The sequence below is a fragment of the Phaseolus vulgaris genome, chromosome 5 (assembly GCF_051622355.1).
Source record: "Phaseolus vulgaris cultivar YP4 chromosome 5, ASM5162235v1, whole genome shotgun sequence".
Lineage (NCBI taxonomy): Eukaryota > Viridiplantae > Streptophyta > Magnoliopsida > Fabales > Fabaceae > Phaseolus > Phaseolus vulgaris.
Window position 1 is genome coordinate 6,728,785 of NC_143502.1, and position 25,729 is coordinate 6,754,513.

The 25,729-nt window shown below is 31.1% G+C and overlaps 1 pseudogene; it reads left to right on the forward strand.

The window, feature by feature from the left end:
- Positions 1 to 3,358: 3,358 nt before the first annotated feature.
- LOC150027451 (uncharacterized) lies at positions 3,359 to 5,700 on the forward strand (annotated as a pseudogene).
- Positions 5,701 to 25,729: the final 20,029 nt, after the last annotated feature.

Here is a 25,729-nt window from a genome sequence, read left to right on the forward strand (position 1 = left end):
AATCGGTTGTTTTACCAAAACAATTGGTTGTTTATACCAGTTATTAATTGACAAAACTGAATTTAAAGAGATAGGGATAGAGAAATTGTACACAGTTGTTTATACTGGTTCACTCCAAACCCAAAGCTACATCCAGTCTTCTCAGAAACCCTGAGGAAATCCACTAAGCAATCACACCTTGATCACTTACACAACAACCAAGAGAATGACCTTGAACACCTCAAGAAACACACTCTCCTTGGTCAACACACCAACACTAAGATTGCTGATCTTGATCCCCTCAAGAACACACAGTCAATCTCAGCAAAACACAAAAACGAATACTTGTTCAACAGAGTACAAGGATTACACTTGTTACAGAAGATAATCTGAAATCAATACAAGCAGAATCCTATTTCATACACTTTGATCAATCACACACTCTTAGCAATCTCAGCTCTTTGAAAAACACAAAAACTTAGGAAAAACTTTGTCAAAGATTCTTAAATCTCAAATCTGTTTTTCTAAATATATTCAAAGATGTAGTTTGTTATCAAATCTTAACAAACTCTTAAATTGCATTAAAATATTGGTCAAAGCATTTAATGACTGGAGCGTAAGCAGTTAAATCATTTAAAGCTCAGTCAAATATAAAACAGTTTTTTTGTTATGGTCCCAAAACAAACAATCAGTTGTTTCCTCGAATCAATCGGTTGTTTTGGTACTTAACAATTCAACCATTTTAAAAACAGTTTCAATCTTTTTCTCAAAACACCTAAGTATAAACAATCGGTTGTTTCGACAAAACAATCAGTTGTTTTAACTTAGATTGAAAACATTTTACTTTCACAAAGATTGAGAATGCTAATGCTTTAGATTTAATCAAAGGATGGATTACAACATATAAACTACCCCAGAACTAAGCTAAACCAGCACAGCAACATCAAGCACAACCAAGGCTTCAACATCCTTCAAAGGGTTTGGATTCTTCAAAGCTTGAACACCACTTGGTTCAACAATATCCCCCTATTTGATGAAGACAAATCCCTAGTGCTTGTGTTTGATCTAATTAAATCTGAAGCAGTTCCTGCAAAAAAAAAAAAAATAGCATTTATACTGTCCAAAGCTTCTTACAGCAGCAAGACAGTTTATTACTCATTCAAAGTATAAAACATGATAAACAATCAGTTGTTTACACGAAACAATTGGTTGTTTCTATCAGCAGCAGCAGAAAACACTTTCATATCAGAGATTTTAACATTTTATACAGAATCAGACAAAGACATCAAGATGAGAATTGAGAAGAAGGTTGGCAAGTATGCTGAACTTGCCAATAAAAGGAGAAAAGCATTGTTGTTTGAGGAAGGTGATTGGGTTTGGCTTCATTTAAGGAAGGATCGTTTTCCTACTCAAAGAAAGTCCAAACTAATGCCTCGTGGTGATGGACCTTTCCAAGTCCTCAATAGGATTAATGACAATGCTTATGAGTTAGATATGCCTGATACATACCTTGGTAGTCATACATTTAATATCAGTGATCTAACTCCTTTTTCTGTAGGTCTCCAGAATTCGTGGTCGAATTCTCTACAACTCGGGGAGTATGATGGAGATCAAGTTCAAGACCAAATGGAGGCAAATACTCAAGGACAAGAAGAGGAAGAGGCTCAAGTGCTAGACGCTAAAAAAGTTGGTAGCCCACCTCAAAGGCTTACAAGAAGTCAATTCAAAGCATTAGGAAAAAATGGAAGGTTGTTTTCTCTTTTTGTAATATCTTTGTTTGAAGGTGCTTAGAGGAAAACATAAGAAACCTCTTTTGTAAAAGCATCTTTAGGTCTTTAGTTTAGGAAACTTAGGGGGGTGTGCGTTTAGTAGAGAGGTGTAGACGTAATAGGGAGGTGCCAAACTAAGAGAGGAAGTCACACCTTCCTCATGCTCTAGGATTGACGCCACTTTTATGTCATTTGGGGGGAATTTTGAATTTAATTAGCTTTTCATTTCAGCACCTCTTAGGCTATAAATAAAGGTGCTTAGCTTGTACAATTCATATTGGAAATTAGTATTAGAGAAACTCTACTCAATTTGAGAGAGAATTTGTGAGAGCTTGCTTCTCCTTCACCTTGTCTTATCTTGAGTGTGTTTGGTTCTCTCAAGTGGCGGCATTAGCTCACTCATCTTGGAGTCTTCATCCTCTAAGTGGTGTGAACAACAAACCAAAGCATCCATCTCCATAAGTTCTTTTTCTTTCATCTCCATATTCATATGCAATTCCTAAAACATGCTTAGCTTCCTTTTTGGTTCGGCATTTCAGCCTATTTTCTAGTTTTGTTTTCGGTTCTTATTTCTTTTGCTGTTCTTAGTTGTTTCTTCTTCAATTCTAGCTTAATTGTTCGGTGCATTTCTGTTTTTGAGCATTTCAATCGGTGCAATTGCATTTTTACTTAGTTTGTTTGGTTCAATTGACAAAAGATGGCTCCTCCATATGAGTTTAGTGTTTGGTGCAAGTCTTGGTGAGTTCTTGAAACATAGAACCTTGATCCCATTCTATTATAAGTGCCTAAGCTATCTCCAACTCAAGTTGAGTCCATAGAATGTCAAAGAATCATCTCTTCTTTGCTATTGGATTCATATCACTATCACTCAAAGTTTCTTGGAGATTATTTATGGTAATCAAACCCTACCAAAATATTTTGGTTGTTATGGTTATGGACTTATTGATTGCAAATACCGAAGTATGAGATTGACTGCACTTGATGCAGGTACTCAGACGGTATTGTACCTACTAGAGTTCTTGATATTGTTTTAATAAGTCATCTCCTAAGGGCATGTGGCTTCCCATGCAAGGTATTCCTACTTGGCTTTTAATCTATTAAGTGATCAAGAATGCACTAGGAAGGGGTTATGGAGGTCTCCAGATTGTAACGAAAAACATTGTCAGTAAATTTAAGTTTTAAGATATTAAGACTTTAATGTTGGTAATTCTCTATGGATTGGGAGAGCCTCACCATTTGTCCAAAAACAATTTCATTCATAGCATTACGATTGTGGTTTTATAGAGCTTTTGAATTGAAATAGGTGTAATGGAACTTAACACTTCTCCATCTTGTCAAACTACATGTTGGATATTGTGTTTTTTAACTGCATATAAATGCACATAAATGCACATAATATTTTATTCTTCTATTTTAATTATGTTTTAATTGTTGAATTAATATTTCTAAGTAACTACTCATAAAATCATTTAAGAGTCAGTTACTGTAAGTATTATAAATGTAATTGTTCGCAAAAATAATATAGTATCTTGCTCTGTTTTATTTATCAAAACAAACAATTGGTATCAGAGCTATCTTCTTGAGGGATCTGTGAGGTTAGTAAAGTGCATCAATGGAAGGAGGTTTCAATTTTTCAGCAATGGCACCACCTGTCTTTGATGGAGACAATTATCAAATGTGGGTTATTCGTATGGAGACCTACCTAGAAGCATTGGATTTATGGGAAGCTGTAGAAGAGGACTATGAAATTCAGTCCCTTCCAGAAAACCCTACTGTGGCACAAATAAAATCACAGAAGGAAAAGAAGATGAAGAGATCAAAGGCAAAAGCATGTCTATTTGCAGTTGTATCTCTTATTGATGAGAATCAAAAAGATGTTATCAATAGAAGAAATGGACAAGGGCCAAAGCATTTAAAGTTCTTCTTATTAGTCTTTGCAAAAGATGAGGCCCAAGCCCAAAGCCCAAGCCCAAGAAGGCCCAAGCCCAAGAAGCCCAAGTCCAAACCATGAGGGTCAAGGCCAAGCATTAAATAAAAGAGCATCATTTGAATGACTCTTGTAGGAGGTGTGGATATTAAATAAATAGGTGTGAATGTATTAAAGAGAGTCACTTTGTCCATGTGACTTAGTAGGGGGGTGTAGGTGTAGTTTTAGGAGGTGTCATAATAGAAAAAGGTCACACCTCCCATGTGACTTGTTTTTGGTGGGATTTCAAATGAGTTTTATTTGAAAATTCCCACCTATTTTTCAGCACCTCTAGGCTATAAATAAAGGTGCTTAGCTTGTACAATTCAGATTGGAATTTTATAGTAGAGAGACTATACTCAATTTTGGAGAGAATTTGTGAGTTTTGAGTCTTCCTCTTCTTTGCCTTATCTTGTGAGCTATGGTGAGCTTCAAGTGGTGGCACTCCATCACTTATCTTGGTTCAAGGTTCCAAGTGGCGTGAATGGCTTCTTCCAATCCTCAAAATCCAGCAAGCATCTTCATATAAGTGTCTTCTTTCCTTTCTTCAATTTTCCATTCGGTAGTTTCATTTCCTAATGTGTTTCCTTCATTTTCTACCGTTTACATTCTGTTTTCCAGCTTTGTTCTTTGTTTCTTTTTCGGTTCAGTAGCTAGTTTCTTAATTCTGTCCAGTTTTAATTCTTGTTCTTCTTTCCTTTTGTTTTGATTCAATTTGACAATACATGGACTTCAATATGAGTCTTGGTTGGTGCTTAGTTTTGGTGAGTTCTTGAATTTAGAACATTGATCCAATTCTAAAGTAAAGTGCCTTTCAAATCCAGCTCAAGTTGTTCCTAAGAATGTCAAGAATCATGTGTTCTTGTAGTTACATTCACATCACTTATGGTGTTCACAAGGATAATGTCCTTGAAGTCAACAAAAGCAATCTGGGATTACCTCAAGGCATAATATGAAGGTGATGAGAGGATTCGTGGAATGCAGGTGTTGAATCTAATCAGGGAGTTTGAACTGCAGAGAATGAAGGAGTCAGAATCCGTAAAAGAGTACTCTGACAGACTTTTAAGCATTGCCAACAAAGTGAGGTTGCTTGGATCTATGTTAAAAGATTCAAGAATTGTGGAAAAACTGCTTGTAACGGTTCCAGAGAGGTTTGAAGCCACCATAACAACCCTAGAGAACACAAAGGACCTATAAAAAATTTCTCTTGCAGAGCTCTTAAATGCTTTACAAGCACAAGAACAAAGAAGAGCCATGAGACAAGATGGAGTAATAGAAGGAGCCTTACCAGCCAAACATGAAGGTGGATGGAGAAACAAAGGTAGCAAGATCAAGCAGAACCAGCAAGAAAATGGAGAATTTTTTGCACACAATATCAACAAAAGGAGAAATTACCCTCCTTGTAAGCATTGCAACAAGTTAGGTCATCCACCGTTTAAGTGCTGGAGAAAACCTGATGCTAAGTGCAACAAGTGCAATCAACTTGGGCATGAAGCAGTCATTTGTAGAAACCAAAGTGAGCAACAAGATGTAAACCAAAGTGAGCAACAAGATGTAGATGCTCAAATTGCAAATGAGGAGGAGGATGTACTTTTCGTTGCAATTGGTTTCTCCAACTATATTTCAAGTGCATCTTGGCTAATTGATAGTGGATGCCCAAATCACATGACTTATGACAAAGAACTTTTCAAGGAGTTGAAGCCTTCAAAAATTTCAAAGGTCAAGATAGGCCATGAGGGTCACATTTCAGTAAAAGGAATAGGAACCATTGTTGTAGCAACACATTCAGGTACTAAAGTTATCAATGACCTAAAGTTGGAAAAAGGCTATAAATTGATGTTTGGAAATAAACATTGCTTAATCAAAGATGTTGATAGCAAAGATTTGTTTAAAGTTGAAATCAAGGGAGGAAAATTTTTTGCTCTCAATCCAATGGAGGAGGAGCACATGGCCTTTAAATCCAAAGAAAGTGTCACTGAAATTTGACACAAAAGACTTGGGCATTTTCATCACCGAGGACTGCTTCAAATGCAATCAAAGAAGTTGGTAGAAGGACTTTCTAATCTTGATGATGACCTGACCAACTGTCGAACATGCAAATTTGGGAAGCAACACAGGCATCATTCCCTAAACAAGCTTGGAGGGCTTCGAAGAAATTGCAATTCATTCAATCCATATTTATGCATTGGCCAAATGAGGATCACATGAGGGCTGCTGAGAGAGTCATCAGATACATCAAGGGAACTTGGAACTTTGGAGTTAAGTTCTTGAAGCTTAAGGAGTTCAAGTTAATTGGTTTCTCTTACATTGATTAGGGAGGTTCAATTGATGGCATGAAAAGTACATTTGGATATTGTTTTAGCCTTAGATCATGGATGTTTTCATGGAGCTCAAAGAAGCAAGAAACAGTAGCTCAATCCACTGTTGAGGCAGAATTTGTTGTTGTATTGCTTCAAGTTCTCTGGTTAAGGAAGATCTTGACTGATTTATGATAGAAGATTGGAGTTTGCAGTTCATAAAATCACGGAGGAGTGTTGGATATTGTATTTTTTAACTGCATATAAAAGTAAATAAATGCACATAATATTTTATTCTCCTGTTTTAATTATGTTTTAATTGTTGAATTAATATTTCTAAGTAATTACTCATAAAATCATTTAAGAGTCAATTACTGTGAGTATTATAAATGTAATTGTTCGCAAAAATAATATTATATTTTGCTCTGCTTTATTTTTCAAAACCAACACTATATCATCTCCACTCTGCAGTTTATTTCTTTTACACCTTGAATTCAAATGTTTAGGCATAATTTTTCACCAGAGAACCAGTCTTTTCCTTGATTAATAGAAGGTGGGAAGTGACCATTTGGCTTGGTTTCTGAATTTACTTTCTCAATTACCAGCAATGAACCTACAGACATAGTGGCGGCACCACCACCACCAGCAGTTATAGTAGATATTGAAGAGCCTAACAATCAACAGTCATAAGAAAATGGCTAAGCATTACAGGTTTTTGCTTTCCTTGTTTACTTATACTTTACTTTGAATTATTTTTTTAACAATAAAGAATAAAATAAAATTAAGAGGAAAACTTCAGGGGTGTCCCAATCCTTGTCCAGGAATTGGTAACCACACGAGAAAAAGACATTCAACGCAACAAAACCAAACCATAGATTTTGGTTTGTGGTGGTTGCTGCAGAATTTTGCAAAAAAAGTGCCTAAACAGTGATTAAAACCCTTTTAATTTTCCATGGTTGCTACTAAAAAAGTAGAAAAAAGTGGCAAAATTGCTCTCGAGGATTCCCATGTATAAACTCTACTGCTGCCGCACCCAAACATTAGTCCTTCATGATCCCAAGCTGCCCTGTTGTGCCCTTGACAGCATCCCTTCATCTTCCCTTCACCACCGAGTTCATAACTTTGAATGATTTACTTAACTTAGCTCAAATTTGTTGAAATAGGTTGCAATTTTTCGTATAAATTTTGAGTTTCAAGTTCTTGCAAGAATTTCTTAATATACCATAAGAATTTGAAATTTAGAAATGCAACGAAAAATCTTAATAGAAACTGAATTATTAGTTCTCATATCACTATTCTAAAGGCTCTTTTGATAGCATTCTATATTAACATTCGTAAATTGGATTATAGAGAAGTAGATTACTGATTTGAACTCTTTTTTCTCTAAGACACTTATGATTTTAGCGTTTAGCAACGAGTGGTAGACATTTTAAATCCTATGAATTTGCTACCTTTGTACTTAAATATGAGAAAAATTAACTAGTTTCAAACTTCTCAAGAATAGTAGTTATAATTTTTGGTATTATTAAATTGTAATTTTATTATATTTTCTTAATATTTATATAATATTAAATTTTTTGTTATTTATTTTTATATTAATATTATGTTAGTTTTTTTTAAATATAGATTTACATTTAAAATTCAATTAATTTTTTTTATAAAAATATGGATTTGGATCTGATTTGGATTGGATTGGATTTGGTTTATAAAATCCAAATTGGTTTTATAAAAAATATGGATTTGGGTTTAAAATCCAATCCAAATTAGTTTTAATAAAAAAAATATAATTTGGATTTAAATCCAAAACAAATATTTGGATTTGGATTGGATTTTCCAAAATCTAATCCATGACCACCCTTACTTATTAGTAACTCGTCTAGTTTTGTGTTAAACTCGTCATCTACAACTATAGATGGTCCTACTTCATCTGTTGGATCTGCTCTCCAGAAAATAAATACTTTTCCTTAGGTCATGCTACTTAAGCTCGAAACTTATTTGGAGGCATACAGGAGTTGGGTTGCACTTAAGGAAAGTTGTGCTAAGCTACTTGATGCAAATACATCATTCCTCTATGAGTAGCACTCTATTGCATTTACATATGTTCCCATGTGGCTCTTTGTTCTAATTGCATCCGCTCCATAGTGGTGCGGAGACTTGTCATTTGCTTTAACATCATAGCCTTCATAGAATATGATGATGGATCAGGTTGATGGATTGGTGAATGATGAAATGGAGCATCACCAGCTTGTGGAGGTTGTTCCTTTATTTAGTGCAATTATGCATAAATTTATGATCAATAGCTAGTCTAATTTATACTGTTGGGTTCACTTCAACCGCATGAGCTACACAGAGAGCATTTATCAAAGTAGGAAACCCTAAGAAACCTTTTTCCTTCTAATTATTTTGATTTACGTCTAATCTAACAAATTTATAGATCTTGTAAAAAATATTTTTTGCTACATCAAAAGAAAAAACATCTTGTAAAAAGATATAGAGAAAATGACACCAGGGAATATTTAAGTCTGGCACATGACCAATGGGCACAATGTTGGCCAACATGAACACCATTCAGACTTGAGATAAAGTCTTCATATTTTTTTTGTAATATTCTCGATCGTTTTCCAACTAGTCCTACTTTATAAGAATGATTAGCTAAATAAATTTCTTTGACTACCTTTTCATCATTGAAACCTAGGTTATAGCCATCATCTGGTGATAAGTGCAATCATCATCACCTCTTAATTGCAATAGATTCCCCAAGAAAGCACTGGTAGAGTCTCTCTATCAAAAGGCACCCATTTTCATCTAACTTTGGACATCATCTCTTGAGTCCCTTTGCCTCTTGTCCAAACATTGGCATAAAATTCATAAACTACCTCTAGATCATACTTAGACAACGGTTCTGCCAGTCTCATCCAATTTCTTCTCTACAACCCATTTAAAAATATATCATATTGTTTAGGTTGCAGTCGCACTCTTCTTTTCGTGATGCATGCCCAATTCCTATTTTTTTCATATATTTTTGGCTTATCCTTGTTATTGAACCTATTCCTTGCTTGATTTTTAGGAGAATTGGTGTCAATTCTAACTATTTTTTCATTTTACAGTTTGTGTCGTAATGCTTTTTGTACGACCCATTCTTTTCTACAACACTATAGTTATAACATTCTTTCAAACATATCAATAATCACAAAAAAAAAATCATTTAAATTCTACTTTCATAATGTTGCCTCCAATATTGTAAAAAAAATACTAAGGATTCCCATACTTTTCACTAAAAACTTTCCTATAAACATTTTATCAAACACTTAATGGGCATTCCTGAAAATGAATTTCATGAAGAAATAGAACCTAACTAACCATCCAATTTATCAATATCCTTCAATTATCATTCACCAAACAATACACAATCAAAGTGTACCATAAATTTGAGATAATTATCATTAACCTTAAAACCCCTAAACTACCAAAAAATTGTAATCAAAATCAATAAGCAATAATTTTAAATAGGAATCAAAGCATACAATAGAGGCAAGAACACTAACATGGCACATATTAAGCAAGAAATTGAGAATTTGAATGAGAAAAACTTGAGATTTAGTAATGGGCAAAGAGAAAAATTCACACAGGTTTAACAACACAAAAGACTTTTGAATTTGGGAAAAATGGCCTCTTTTCATTTTTTTAAAAATGTTTTCAGTGAAACTCACTTGAGTGTGTAATTCTTGCTCGAACGAGGCTAACGTGTTATGTGTATAAGTAAAATCTTGCCTAAGCAAGATTTTTCTCACTTGAGCGAGATTGCTCCAAAGAGCACCCGTTTTCAAATACTTAACTTGCCTACGCGAGCTATATCCTGCCCAGGCGAGTTTCCTTGCACAAGAATTTATCAATTTATGCAAAATCATGGATTTTATCAACTAATATCAAAATAAAAATAAAAATAAACAAATTAACAGTAAATGAATAAATTTTATATTGGGTTGCTTCCCAGTAAGCCCTTTCTTTAATGTCATGTAGCTTGATGACTATTTTTATCAAGGTGACCGAGCTCTTTTTTGTAACAATTTTCGGGTTACAACTATAGTTCTTCTAGAACATGGGCTTTCAAGTTCAATAGTTCCATCAATTATGATTTCTTTGATAACCCATATACTTGGCCTTTCAACCTTCTAGGTTGAAATTTTAGCTTAACACTTTTAAACATTATTTTGTTTAGCTCTAATACCACATGACGTGAGTTGATTTTAGGTTCATTAATTTGGTGACACTTTCTTAGAATTAGGATCAAGATTCTTAAGCAATTAAAGTGAGTCATCTAAGGAAAATCCCCACTGGACATTAACTTAACAAGTGTTAAGTAGATGTGAAGGTTCATTTCAAAAGATCTAAGGAAAAACACAAGTATAGGGACGAATGAATGCTAAACAATGTGCAGAAACATGAACACAAGAACAAGGACAATTTAACCAATTAAAACAGCAAACAAATAGATTAAACCGATTAGAATGATCAAAGAAGACATAAGAACCGATTGGAATGAAGAATAGAGTAACACAACATATTTTGGAATTGAATGGAATGGAAAAACGGAATTAGAAGATGAATGATAGGAAGAACTTATGTGGTTGAAGCCATGGAAGGGAAGAACACGCCACTTGGAAGGTGATTGGTCCAAGATAAGTGCAAGAATGCCGCCACTTGAGAGCTTCCTAAACACTCACAATATGAGACAAGATTAGGAGAAACAATTCTCACAACTCACACACAATTTGTGTATAGTAACTTTACTTCAATTCTTATTTTACATGAGCATAGCACCTCTATTTATAGTGTGAGAGGGCTGAATTTAAAGTGGAAAAATTCAAATGAAACACATTTGAATTTGGCGCTTATTCCAAGTCACAAGGGAGGTGTGACTTGGTTTCTTACTTTGGCACCTCCTAAATCTACACCTACACCTTCTTTTTATGTCACATGGAAGGTGTGACTTATCTTTGTACATTGGTACCCCTTATATCTATATATACACCTTCCTTTTATGTTCTGTAAAAAACTACTCAAAAGAAATTGCAAAAAGAGACATCCATTGATGCTCATCTCCCAAAGCCTTGGCCTTGCTCCAAGTAACCTTTTGAGGCATGGAGGATGTTGAGCTCACGGGTTGGGCTTCGGACCCCACTTGGGCTTGGGCCTCCATGTTAAGAACACTAATAGGAAGAACTTCAAATGTTTTGGTCCTAGACCGTTCCTCCTATTGATGGCATCTTTATTTCCTTGTTGAGATGATCCTTCAAGTTTAGCATCCTTGGTCATCTTCATGTGTTTTTGGGTCACATCACCAGGTCTAAGTTCATTCTTCGCTATGATTGTTGTTAGAATTAGTGCCCTAAACAAGAGGGGGTGAATTGTTTTCACAAGATTTTCGCAAAGTTTGGAAGTAGAGTGAAAAGCTCTGAAAAATCAACCAATTGATTTTCTGTTCAACTTAATAAAATTTCCGTTTTAAGGTTCTTTTAAGAAAATCAACCTGTTGTTTTCATGAAACAACCGATTGTTTATACCTGCAAAATATGAAATCAAGTTAAAACAATTTATAAGAGTAGAGATAGAGAGAATCACACAAGAGGTTTATACTGGTTCTCTCTCAACCAAGAACTACATCCAATCCTTAGCTAACCACTGAGAATTCACTATGTAATCAAACCTAAATTACAAAACACATACCAAGAGTGATGATCTTGAATCTATCAAAGAACACACACCACTCTTTAGCAACACCACAGTTTCCATAAACACTTTTCTGAAACTGCTCTATACAAGAACACACAAAAATACAATGTTCAAGAATAGAATAGAATACACTTGGGTATTACAAAGTTATAGTTTAGAAGTATACAAAACCCAATCCTATTCGACACACTTGAGATGATCCAAAGATCTTGAATTCTTGAAAATGTTTTAAGTAATATTTCTTTCTTAGAGTCTTCAAAAGAATGTCAAATAGTCTTTCTATAAACCAATCAAGTGGTTAAATCTGTTAGATCAAAAACCAACAGTAGTTGGAATCATTTAAAACCAGTTCAAACCACTTGACAAAATTTTGTTATAAAAATAACAAGTTGTTTTCTAAAACAATTGATTGAAATAATATTTTTGTTAACATTTTCATAAAAAAACAATTATTTTATCGAAATAACCAGTTGTTTCTGTTTGACAACAAAGACAAAATAAGCACAGTTTTTCAGCATAAACAAAATTATCAAACAGTTATAAAGAGGAAGAGTTAGAGAGATTCACACAGTAGGAGTTATACTGGTTCACTCACTCTTGAGCTACATCCAGTTCTTATAACAACCTCTGAGTTTCATTAGTAATCAAAACCAGATTACACAAACACACCACAAAGAGGTGACCTTGAAACCCACAAGATCCACTTACCCTCTTTGCAACACCAAACACCTCAAGACAGAACACACTCTGTCTTTACAGGATTTCAAACACACAGAGCAGATAAAGGAAGTACTATTACAAGAATCTACACAAGGATAGAAAACACCTAAATTCGCACAATACAGAAAGCTCTATGATCAGATCTTGTTACCACAGCAAAGCTTGAACAACAATCTTGCACTTTGAGAAACTCCTTTAAAAAACAAATCTCTTTCTTTGATCTCAAATTTGTATCAATACTTGTTATATTTCTTATACTTTGCTTTGAAAGAAGGGCTATACTTATAACACTAGAAATGTAGCCGTTTTAGGCAATTTTAATCCACTGAATCAGTTAAAACAGGTTTTCAAAAACCTGTTGTGAAAACATACATTTAACCGGTTGAAACCACGATTTAACCGGTTTAATGGGTTAGACAGTTGCGTAACCAATCCAAAAAACAGTTTCAAAACCTTAAGCAAGCTAAGTGGCAAACAACCGATTATTTTGATAAATCAACCAGTTGTTTTCCCTTTTCTTGGAAAAACAATTTGTTTCTTAAAAATTGATTGGTCAAGCTTTGTGCAGGATTAAGAACTGGTCTTAACAAAGATTCTAAACAACCTAATCTAAACCCAAACCAAAAAGCAGCACAACTTCAGGCTTCATGTGGATTTGAAACATCAAAGCTCCCATGTTCAACATGTTGAACCCACAAGGAACAATTTTCTTAAGATTTTACTTCATAACATCCACTAAATATTGCAATATGTAAAATAATTTGATTCAAGATATATTGAAATTGTTTGAAGAAAATTTGCTTGTAAACTAAATAAAAACATAGTAAATGATTATAAGAATTCAGTTAATAAAATTGGGATTGAAATTAATCTTTCTCACTCATCTGTATTTTGGATACATAAAAATATACAATATTTTGATAAGTGATATTGATGCAACATAAAAATTCATCCACATTGATTCCTCAATTATATAGCAAATTTCTTAGCATCAAAAAAATATGTTATAAAGCATTTGATATATCAAAACCTATTCCTAGCATCAACATATATCAAGTATTTTGATTTAGGTCAGATTCTCATAAATAATTTCCAGTCATATCCAAGGATCTAATTAAATAATAGAATCAAGCTTTGAGCATAAAATGAAAATACCAATATCAAATAGGAACAGAAAATCATATATAAATATTACCAAAATACATAAGAGTTTGAAAGGAAGACATTCTATCTCAAAGGAATGAAATTAGTCGCTCATGGTAGCCCTTGCATGCTCCAAAAGATGATAAAAATCAAGAGCAAATAGTTGAGAGCCTTTCTCCTTCATCTACGACTACTAGGGTTTCTCCAGGACTAGTCTTCTCCTCTCCTTCTTTGTATTTAACCTTTTTCGGGCATAGGGTAAGTGACATCTCGCTCAAGCTAGCCACATCTCACTTAAGTGAAATCTCTAATTAAAAACCCTTCTCTCTGGAGCGTTCTCGCCTGGGCGAGAGTTGAGCGAACCTAAGCAAGCTTGGCACTAGAACAAGCTTGGTGTATGGAGCATTCTCGCTTGGGCGAGCTTTAGCGAATTTGGCTCTAGGACAAGGTTTGTCTTTAGACCAGTCTCGCCTAGGAGACCAACTCCTTGTTTTCTATCTTTTCTATTTTGTAAAGCCTATATATTCATCATCTAGCCCTATGCTCCATTTTTCCTTAATTTCTTGAAATTAACACAATGTTGGGATCAAATGGCTTTGTTAATCTCATGACTTAAAAATATATTGTTCAATTTTAAACTTCTCAAATTAGGTTTGAGTCATCATAGATTAATCAATAATTAAAATCCATAAATGTCTAGCTTTTTACATGAAATTTCACTCAATTATGACTCTTTTCGTGCATTTTTATCCGAGACATATTATGCAATTAGATGAATAATAATTTTAGGTTTCACTCCCTTTGATTTTTTTTACAATCTCTCTTTCTGGATATGTGGAATAGAGAAATGTACACACTTATCATAAAAAATGACCTTGTTAAGACATTAGTCATTTAAATATATATAAACTCTATTAGTTTTGCTAGATCCACCAACAATCATTATAAAAAAAAAATTGTTTCTCATTACCATAATTATTGTTTCATTCTTCATTATTACTTTGTTTATTTATTGGTTCCTCTAATTAGTGTCTTTCACGTCTTACATAAAACTTTACAATCTTTTCCCTGTTAGACAACCATTCACGTTTTAAAATACGTTAAATTCCTATTTGGGCAAAGTATATTTCTTTCCAATAACTTCAGTCTTCAACACAAAATTCTTTGTGATTCAGATTAGTCTAATTTTCTAAACTTGCATAAATTTATTATTGAATATTTTATCTTCATTAGTGACTCTTATGAGAATCAAAGAGATAAGTTGTTTTTTTCGTACACATCTTTAGAAGCATAATATAAAACATTGGCATGCCTGAAATACAATGGTTATTACTGAATGATAGTTCAAATTCCTTATCAAGATACCTAGTCCGCGCGCCATATATATTGCTACAAATTCATTTTTCCATAAACATATAGGAAAGACTTCAAGAAAATTATTTATGCTTTAGTTATTAGTTAAACAAAATTATTTTTATTATATAAATATAGTTTATTTATGCTTTAACTTTAATTTTTTTTATAAAAACTCATCATAATACTTAACTTTGATTTTATTATATATATAAGTTTTTTATCTTTTGTAAACGACATAAACAGAATAATATTCTTCAATTCTTATATACGTATGATACAAACTTCAAAAGTCAAGTCTAATCATACTCCTAGTTGTAAGAAAATTACGCATTTTTTTCTTATCATTACAACTTACTTCTTGAAAGTTACATTTTGTTACCATTGATAACAAAGTAACTATACCTAATTCAGTTCTAATTGTTATCCCTAAAATTTAAGGACAAATACATAATTGCTTCTTGTTCCTCTATTTAGTCACAAGTTCTTCATCTTCATTTCTCTGCCGCAACCAAGTATTTTAAGCCCAACACGACAACCTCAAGGGATCAGGCCTATTCATGTTATGATCATCTTCTCTATAAAACGCCATTGGCTACCAATTATCATCACTAATAGATTTATTCTTTATTTTTTATTGTCAATAAAAAAATTATTCTTCAATAGTTAAGCATATCCACTAATAAGTTCATTAATTAGCTACAAAATCATAACAACTGATGTCAGCTATCAAGCTTATCAACTGATTAATCAAGTTTATCAACAGAGGTTTCATCATTTAAATACTATTTACACTTTCCTGAATCACTCTCATATCATCTCATATTTATTTTTTTCAACGACTTTCTTTACCTCATTCAATCAAGCTCATATTTGGCTATTTTGGTTCAATATCTTTTTAGGATTGTGATTGAAAGTTCTTATCTGAAAAAAAAATGTGTCACATTACTGAATTTGATTCTTATCACTATGCTCTGTGTCTAGTGAAAGTTAAACAGTAAAATAGATATTACTAAATCTGCAAAAAAAAAAAAAAAACATCGTGTTCATGTTAAAAAAACCATTCAAATTGATATGAATTTATCATATTTATCATCGATAATTATATATTATTACTATAATACATCATATTGTTAATACAGGTCCATACTCTATATCCTAATAATTTAACTTTCATAAAACAAAACAGACTAATGAAAACTTTCTTAAATTATTCCTACGGTTAAATTATGAAATATTGAAGTGGGCCTAAAAGCTTTTCATGCGGGAATAGGATAATATGATATTTTATCACATTCTCACACACATTATTTAGTTTTGCATGTCTTGTTGTGATGTACATTTTTGTTTGCATTTGTTTCCTCATACCCTAGAATAATGAAATCAAATTGAAAATCAAGTTTCACGTGCGTGAAGATAATGCATTAGATTGTCGGGCTTCAGAACGTTTGATATAGAAGAAAAAACATCAATCGTGGGACAATAAAATTATCTTTGGCGGGGTCCAACAATAGCATGTTCCTATCATCTTAATTTCACAATTATTAATATTTAATAATGCTTCTTTCCCTCAATCTTCTCCAAAGTACATGTTCTAAAGTTTTGACAATGCGTCAAACTTTTTTAATTTATACATAAAGTATGGTTAAGGGAATCAAAACCAGATTGTGTGATGAGTTTTGGGCAACTATTTTAAGTAAACTATATCCACACATGACCATATAAGTGTTAGGCAAGGTATTAATTTCTCGTTGAAGTAATTGTCGAGAGTTAGGTAAAACAAACCATTGGGTCTACACATGAAACCATTAATATACACTTTAAAAAGTTTATTCGATTGAAGAGATTTGAACCAACATTCTCATTGTTCTAATTTCTTTTAGATGTAAATGCGAATTTTTTTTATAAGGTAGGTATATTATGAATATTTTATACACGTTTGATTTGCACTATATGATCTACATTTTTGTCTAATAAGATCTTGAATACCAGCTGGTAAACAATGATTTTGAGTTTAGGATCATATCAATAGTACATATATTTTCGTGATTAAAAAATGATTTTGAGGTTAAGATCAATGTAGGGACACTATTGACCAAAACACTTATCCTCATCCTAAATCAGACATGGATTGATCGAGGATCATAAATGTTGCTTAAGTGCTGTTTGGGGATTTCTTGCAAGTTGGCCATGCTTCTAAACGAGTATTGCAGTATAAACGAAAGTGACATGAAGATTATTTATGATTATTGTAATTGTTCGTGCAAACAAAACAAGTTAATAAGTACCCTCAAAACTTGCTAGAGCCTTCCTCTTCAATGTTTTTTGGACATATTGTTAAAGGCCAAGGTTCCAATTGAAAGGAAATTTGATAAGAGAACACTGTTATGACCACAATATTTATGCGTCCCTTATCTTTTTTTCTCTCAATTAAATTTGAACGTTGACAAGTTTTTAAGATTTGGTTTGTTCTTTTGCATAAAATTAATGAGAGAAGACGACGTTCCAATTCAAAGCAGAAAGAACTTCTTACTCCATGTTGTATTGTACCCTACCTGAATCAAAGTCTTGGATCTCAAAAAATAATCAAAAACCTACATTTATTTCACCTAAATAAAATAAATAAGTGAAAGTTCAAACTTATACCGATGCAGTCATTTCCATCTTACTTCACTCTATTATTCTCTTAGAGTAAACGCATTTATAAGAGTCACAAAGCTAGATTTACATAATTAATTAAATGAGTAAATCTTTCCTCTAACTAACAATCCAATCCTATAGGAAGATCCTTCATTATGGAGTTATCTTTAAAAATGAAGAGCCTTCATTATTCAGCAATTTACAACCACACTGAGTCTCAAATTTAATGAAGATAATTTCATTTTCTGGTGACATCAAATTCTTGTCACTATCCGTGGTTTAAACACTTGCCGTTTCTTGAAGGAAACCAAGTACCATCTCAGTTTGTTCAAATTGAATCCTCTACTTCTCAAATTTCAAATGATTTTCTTCAATATCAACAACAAGATTAGTTTATCATAGCCTTATTCTCTCTCATCAATAGATCTTTAATCATATAACTCTCATATCTCCTTAAAAATATCTAGTTTCACATTGTTGGTGTTTCATCTTAACCTTAATTTGAAAGGATGTGTTAAAATTTTTACTTCAATTAAAAATATGATTAAATTATAATATTAAAGTAGGTGTAAATCTTACTTTACAAAATAGTTTTGTGATATTGAATTAGACTTAAAATAATCACATTTTTTAAGGCATAATTAAAAATATTCAATCTTGGGTAATGGATGAAAATTAATATTAATTTAGTAACATTTGTAATTATTGAAGGTTTTAAGTAAAATATTATCTAAAAATAAACAAAAAAAACAGTCAATATAATTAATAACTTAATTAATTTGAGAACTACTAAAAAAAGCATATAGAATTATAAACAAACTTATTTATCTTATATTAAATTTAGCTTGTAATTAATTTATATAATTTTCAGCTGCTATTTAATTAGTATAACGCTACCTAATTATGAGATGCATAAAATATATGCTTAATGCTTTGTTTAGATGGGGAGAGAGTGGAAAGGAAAAGAAAGAAAGGGAAAGAGTGTGGAAAGTTAGGTTGTTTAGATGTAGAAAAATTGAGTAGAAAGTGTTTGACATATAAGGATCCCAACTCAAAGTGTTTGATGAAGTCATGAATGGAAGCCTTGAGAGAAGACTTATGTGTTAGGTAGTTTAGGCCTTGCTTTGGTTGTCTTGATTTATCTTTTTTTCTTTAGTTATGATGAAGGGTCCAAGAACAAAATCATATACAGTTGGTTTAAACTGGTTTTTAAATTCTTTAAAAATATTTTCAACTGTTTAAAAATGTTTTCTATAAAGTTTAGGGTTTTTCAATTGATTAAAACTGTTTTCAATTGGTTAAAATTTTGTTTTTTGGAAAGCTACAATTTTTAATATTTTCAATTGGTTACAATTTTTCTTTGCTAGAAAAATGCAGTTTTTTTTCAATAAGTTATTTTGTGAATTAATTGATTGAAAATCCTAAAATGTTTTGAATTCTTCTGTAATGTGTTTTACCTCTGAAAAAACATATTTTAATATGTAAGATATCAAGTATTTTCAGTTTAAATACTTTCTTTTAAGAAAAAACTGTTTTGAAACAAACTTAAGTGTTTTAGGTAAAATCAACTGATTGTTTTGATTTTTAAATGGTTGATTTTCTTGATAGTACCCTATTTTGTTTTAAAACTTTCTGTTTTAACTCCTATAAAAGGGTGAGTTTGTTTTCTTAAAAAGGTTATGAGAATTACTTACATACAATACACTTTTTCAATTTGAGAGAATCAAAAGTGAGCTACTTTTAGAGAAAATTGTTAATCTTTGAGTGTTCTTGGTGCTAAATTTTCATCATTCACTTGAGGTCAATGGTTTTCAAAGTGTGTTGTGAATTTGGAGAACCTTTATGAGTTTCTTGGTTCATAGAAAAGGTGAATTTGTTCATTTTCATGACTGTGGTTTAATTATGTGTTTGTAAGTGTCAAAATAGAGTTCTTGGTGGATATCACAATTGTAATAGGGTGTTGTAGTGTGTGGTTTGGTTCTTGTAGGGTTCAAGAACTATTTTTTATCTTCTTTTTTAAAAAGAAATTGTTGATTTAGGATGACTTTTCTATGACAAGTACACCGCGTTGTCAGAAGTAATAATTTGTTTCTAAGGACGAATATTGAACCTACAAGGAACACTTGAATAATCAAGTAAAAGATTCACTAAATAAAAAATAAAATAATAAAGTTTGTTAGGATGTGTTATGATGGTAATAATTAATAAGAAAACAAGTCAAGAGTTTGTTCTTTCAATTGGAAAAATAAGGATTGAGGTTCATCTTTCTCACTTTTTTTATATTTTAATTAGCATGACAATATTGTGTCCTTTGATTGACATTGATGCCCGTATAAAAATCATTTATATTCCTCAAATATAAAATTATTAAGATGTTTCCTAAATATCGATTCCTCGCACATTTATAAAGAACTTCTTATCATTAAGATCAGACGTTGATAGTAATTAACATTTCAAATTTATTCCCAGCATTCAAATATGTTAAGCATTATTGTTTGGGTCAAAAACTTAGAAGTACTTTCCAGTCTAATCTAAATTTCGAGATCATGGTAAATCAAGCATTACAAACAAAACAATAATATCAATCATCAATCAAGAACATAATATTATGTTTAAATACCACCTCTTGACATAAGAGTTTGAAAAAATTAATCTCAATCCCAAAGGGTAGATTAGCCACACATGATGGCTGTTACAAGTAGGGAGAACAAGAAAAGAAGATCCAGGATGTTTCTCCTTAACGACTGCCTCCTCTAGGGTTTCTAACACCTCCTATTCTCTTAATTGGATTACAATTCACTCAATGGTGTTTTCCTATCAATCTTGCACCTCTAGTGTTGTGCCTCGAGCCTCCTATTTAACCTAATTATCTTGGGCTAAGTGACTTCTCACTTGGTCGAGTTTCACGAAAAAAGGCTCAATGCTTCTAGAGCAACCTCACTTGGGCGAGATCCTTTGGGGGCATTTGGCTTAGGAATATTTGGGCGAGCTATAGTGAGTGTTGGTGCATTCCAACTCTCCCTTTTTAGCTTTGTATATTCTCCTTTTTCCCAATCATCTCCATTCTTTTCTAAAATTATGAAATTAACACAAATTTGGAAATAAATCGTTCCTATTCAAATTAAATTCACATAATATGTAAAAAGGTATATATTCATAAATTAGGGGTTATATTATACTTATTTTATCAATTAATATCCATAAGTACCTATATTTTAATATTACTGAAATTTGGCACTTATTAATTTAGTGAATTCCATCTTGGTGTGAGGTGGGACTGGATGTAACTCATTTTTCAGTAAACCAGTATAAATCTTGGTGTGCTTTAAGATTTCCTTATCACTACAATTTAATTTTCTACATAATTGTTCTTACTAGTATAAAAATCAATGAGTTGTTTTTAAAATTTAATATTGTTTTCATCTGGAGTGTTGTGTGATTTTTTAGATTAAACAAAATTAATATTCTAAGCAATTGTATGTGAATCTTTGTGTATTGATTATATGTGTATACGCTTGCATTGTTTGAAATCAAATAGCTTCTTGAAATCTATGCTTGATATATTGGATTCTTTCTTGATTCTTGAAAGCTGAAATATTTTTCGTCTTTCACCAAAACTTGAAAATCAATATGTTGTTTTGAAGTTTAAACCGTTAATATTTTCTCCTTCTTTGTTACTAAAATTGAAAAACAATAATTTGTTGTTTTTAAGGATAATCTTTTGAAATTTATTTCCTAAAACATGTTGAAATATTTCCTAAGTAAAATTGGTTGAAAAATCTGTGTTTTGTATGCTCAGAATTTTTAATCAATTGTTTTAATAATAATCACTTTTTTCTGAATTAATATTTTTTTAGAAAATTTCAATCTATTATTTCAAAAAATAATCAATTAATTTTCTGTCAGGATTAATGAAAATCTCCCTAAGTACAAATCATCTTTCTCTTAAACTTATACTCCATTCAACAAAAAATTTGTAGATAATGTGATTATTTTAATTGAAAAAAATAAAAATTAAATGTTTAATTTAATGATTTTTTACTAAAATACCCATTAGATTTATTTTGTTTAGATGAATTTTTAAATAATTTAATTAAATATGTATATTTATAATGAATTGGAGAAAAAAGTTATAATTTTATTTTTAAAGAAATGTCAGAACTTAATTTTTCATGCATAAAAAAAAACTGAGTAAAATTAGTATTAATTATACTAAAATTTTGTATTTATTTCATATACAGGCATGCTTACAAATGGAACTATACATATACTATCAAATACAATCACACATTATATTTTTTTGGACTTAACCAAAATCAAACAAAATACATAACTTTTTTGAAGGTAGGTATAAATGATTATACATAAGTGCATAATCCTCATCACATAATCAATTATATAATTTGACATATAATCGATTTTGTGATGAGACATAAACAATTATTCCCTTATGAATATGCCTCTTGCATATACAATGCCTCACAACCTTCATTGTTGCTTATGCATAACTTTTTGGATCCAATGTCTATGCTTAAATTCTACTATCTTTATACAGTTTGACAACAAATTATGGTTAATATAAATGCATAATCACAACAGGGAATAATCATGCTTTAATATATTTTTAGTACAAAGTTTCTCTACAACTTATAATTGACTCTACTTTTCATTGTCATAATCAATTATCAACTAAGACATAATTGATAATTGATGCCAAACCCTTCATTAGTATATGCCATAAAAATGGAATTCTCAAAAAATTCTTCCATGCACTTACAATATAAATGTCAATTTAAACTTACAAAGAGGGGTAAATGGTAACATACCTAATTACCCACCCCCATTTTATTCTTTTCTTCACGTCTCAAAAGGGGCACTCCACCTCCTCCTTCTCTTTCTTTCTCCACCTTTTCTACCAAAATCACAAATCCAAACTTAAAAGAGTATTTCATGTTTCACCACTCTTTTACAGAAATAATATATTGTTGGATCCAAACATAATGTAAAATTTATTTTTATAAGAATAAACTATCAAAACATGTGCGTCACATCAACATGTTAATCCAATTAGTAATATATATATATATATATATATATATATGATTGAAAACTGTAACTTTCATTATTAATTGACATAAAATTGTTTTTATCTAATTTATATTTTTAAATGAACTATCAATGCTTAATAAATTTACTTATTTTATTTATTTATTTCATTTTCAATTTGATCTTATTAACAAATGAATCAATTGGATTTTTTATTTATTATTCGATCTATTTTTTAAAATTGCTTATTTGGTGATGCTCACTAGCAATAAAAGGTTTTAATGATATTGTCATATATCTAGACTAAGTGAAGGTATAACTAGTGCAAAATAAGTACTTTACATTATAGCTTATATATATATTGGTTGAAAAACTAAAAAAAAAAAATATGTGATGATAATATTGTAACTTTGTCAAACTGTTCTATGTCGTCGGAATTCGAAATCGACATAAAATGCATTTTTTACGTCACTTAACACCATAAATTTTACCCTTGTTTCCCGTTTTCTCCTTTATCTGACTCCACCCATCCAAATCATCATGTCGTCATCGTGTCTCATGCATCGTCTCACAGTACGCCCACCGTCCATCGTCGCATTGCGTGTCCACCGTGAGCCTTGTCTTGCCGTCGCTGCGCTATCCTGCGCCGCTAGACATAGCCCTCCACCTCTTCTGCACCACATGGTCGCAGCTCCTACCCCTTCCTTGCATTACGCCTTCTTCTTCATATCCAGTTGTTTTATTATTTGTATAATATAAGTTAATAATATATTAATTTGATTGATTACTTATAAACAATTCATAATTTTTAATTATTTTAACATAATATGTTTTAGATACAACAAGAATCATCAAATTATCTTCTATAACATATATGTTAAAATAGATTATTTAATTATTTTAATTATTTTTCTGTGCTCAAACTTTTCAAATACTGTGATATTGTTGGGCTGATTATTATTTTATATTTTATAGGCTTTCCTTTGATAATAAAAAAATAATTTAGTTCAAAAAATATATTTTTTTAATGTTGATTATATCAATAATTAACATAAAATGCGTCGATCTATATCAATTTTTCATCTTAAACAACAACATAAAATGGAAATTTGTTTACATGTGTTTATGCAGTAAATGATGTAAAGAAAAACTCTCCTTTACATTATTTAAGGAAAAGATTAATGAAAAATAATTTTTTTACGTCACTTTTTACATATATCGTCCACTTCTACTAGGTTTCAAAATGATGTTAAAAACTAATTTTACATTAGTGAATATACAAACTTACGTTGATATTTAGAAATTATTATCAAGTTACATCAATTTGAAATTAAGATGTACTTAGAAGGATTAAGGATTTAGAAGGTGCACTGACCATGGTGGGAATAAAATTGTACATTCTTTTTATCGGTAGCAAAGACTATCATGCTCAAATTTCATTAAATTATTAAAATTTTTTTATCGGCAATAAATAATTAAATATAAAATACGAATTATTTTAGAGATAGTTTAACCTTTACACATAAAATGATACTCAGAGATTGACTCAAAACACTTACCTAACATCCTTTATCGCTAACCATACAAAAAATATTTAACATCAAATCAAACGACCAAACTCATACATTTTAAAGGTTTCAAACACCAATTGAAAAATAAAAACGAATCAGAACGTGATTTTGTATAAATTCAAAATTAAACCTTAACTTGCATCAAAGTATCCACTTCAATCAATCGTATCTACACCAAAGACTTAATAACCCTTATATAATAATGAGACAAATCGTCAATTACATGATAAGAATTGATGAGATATCTTATTCTTGAATATCATCACTAAATTCATATGTTGTTATGTTAAATAACGGAAATATTTTCTTGAATAATGTTAAATATGTTCACAAGAGTTTTCGAAGGACCAATTCTATATAATATTATAAAAAAATGAACCATTTATTAGTAGGGATAGATAAATAATGGAATAAAAAGGATGGTACTGGATTTTTTTCATTAAACATGTATGTAAATAATAAAAGAAGTTAAGAGAAAGAGAAAGAGAAAGAGAATAGGGTTAGGGTTAGGGTTAGGGAGAGATAAAAAGGGTTTGTCCCCACAAAGCAGAGGATAGAAAAGATGGGTGTGTCTGTCTGCACTAAAAGTTGACACTAGAAGACACAAATCACAAGTGTCTGCATAGCAGGGTCCTTGTGTGTCTTGATTGGATTGGCATCCACAGTATATTTTTCAACATCCACTCAATAATAATATGCTCCTTTCTATTTCACCTCAAACTCAAACCCTCAAACCCTGTGTGTGTGGGGTAAATAACTTTGTCTCTTTTTCACTTACCTCACCCTTTCGGTTATTAATTGCATTGATTAGACACACCCTTTCAATACCATTCAAACAATGATGGAACCAACATACGTACACTCCTCTCTATTTCCTAGCCCTTATCCCCCCCTTTCACTCTATGTTCATGGAACTAAACCCTAGACCCATGAATCACTGGTCAATTGTCCACACTTTTATCTTTCATCATCACTAACCTACCTAAATAGATAGAGATAAGACTTCCTACTATTTATGTGGATCCTTCATCTTTTCTTTTTCTTAGTATCATGGAAACTAATGGAATAAAATAAATAAATATTTGTTTTATTTATTATTATAAAATTCATAATAAAAGGCACAATTAAATTATAAATTTGAATTTGGCTTAGATATTAATGAAATATTTACAATATTATTATTTATAAAATTAAATATATTTTATATAATTGTATTTTCCCGCTAACTAATCCTAATCCAAATTTTAAATATTCTATATATTTAGAATAGGAAAATTATTAAAATAAATAATTGTTAATTTAAAAATATTATTGAAATGAGTTAATGTTAATTTTTTTATGACAAATAAATTTTAAAAATTAACTCATTTTAATAGTTTTATTATTAAATATACTACAAAATATTTAAAATTAAATAAAAAAAATCAATTTCACGTTATAATAATAAAATATATATTTATCTCCTACTCATATTATCAATAAAACAACATAATTAATTAATGTAACTAATAT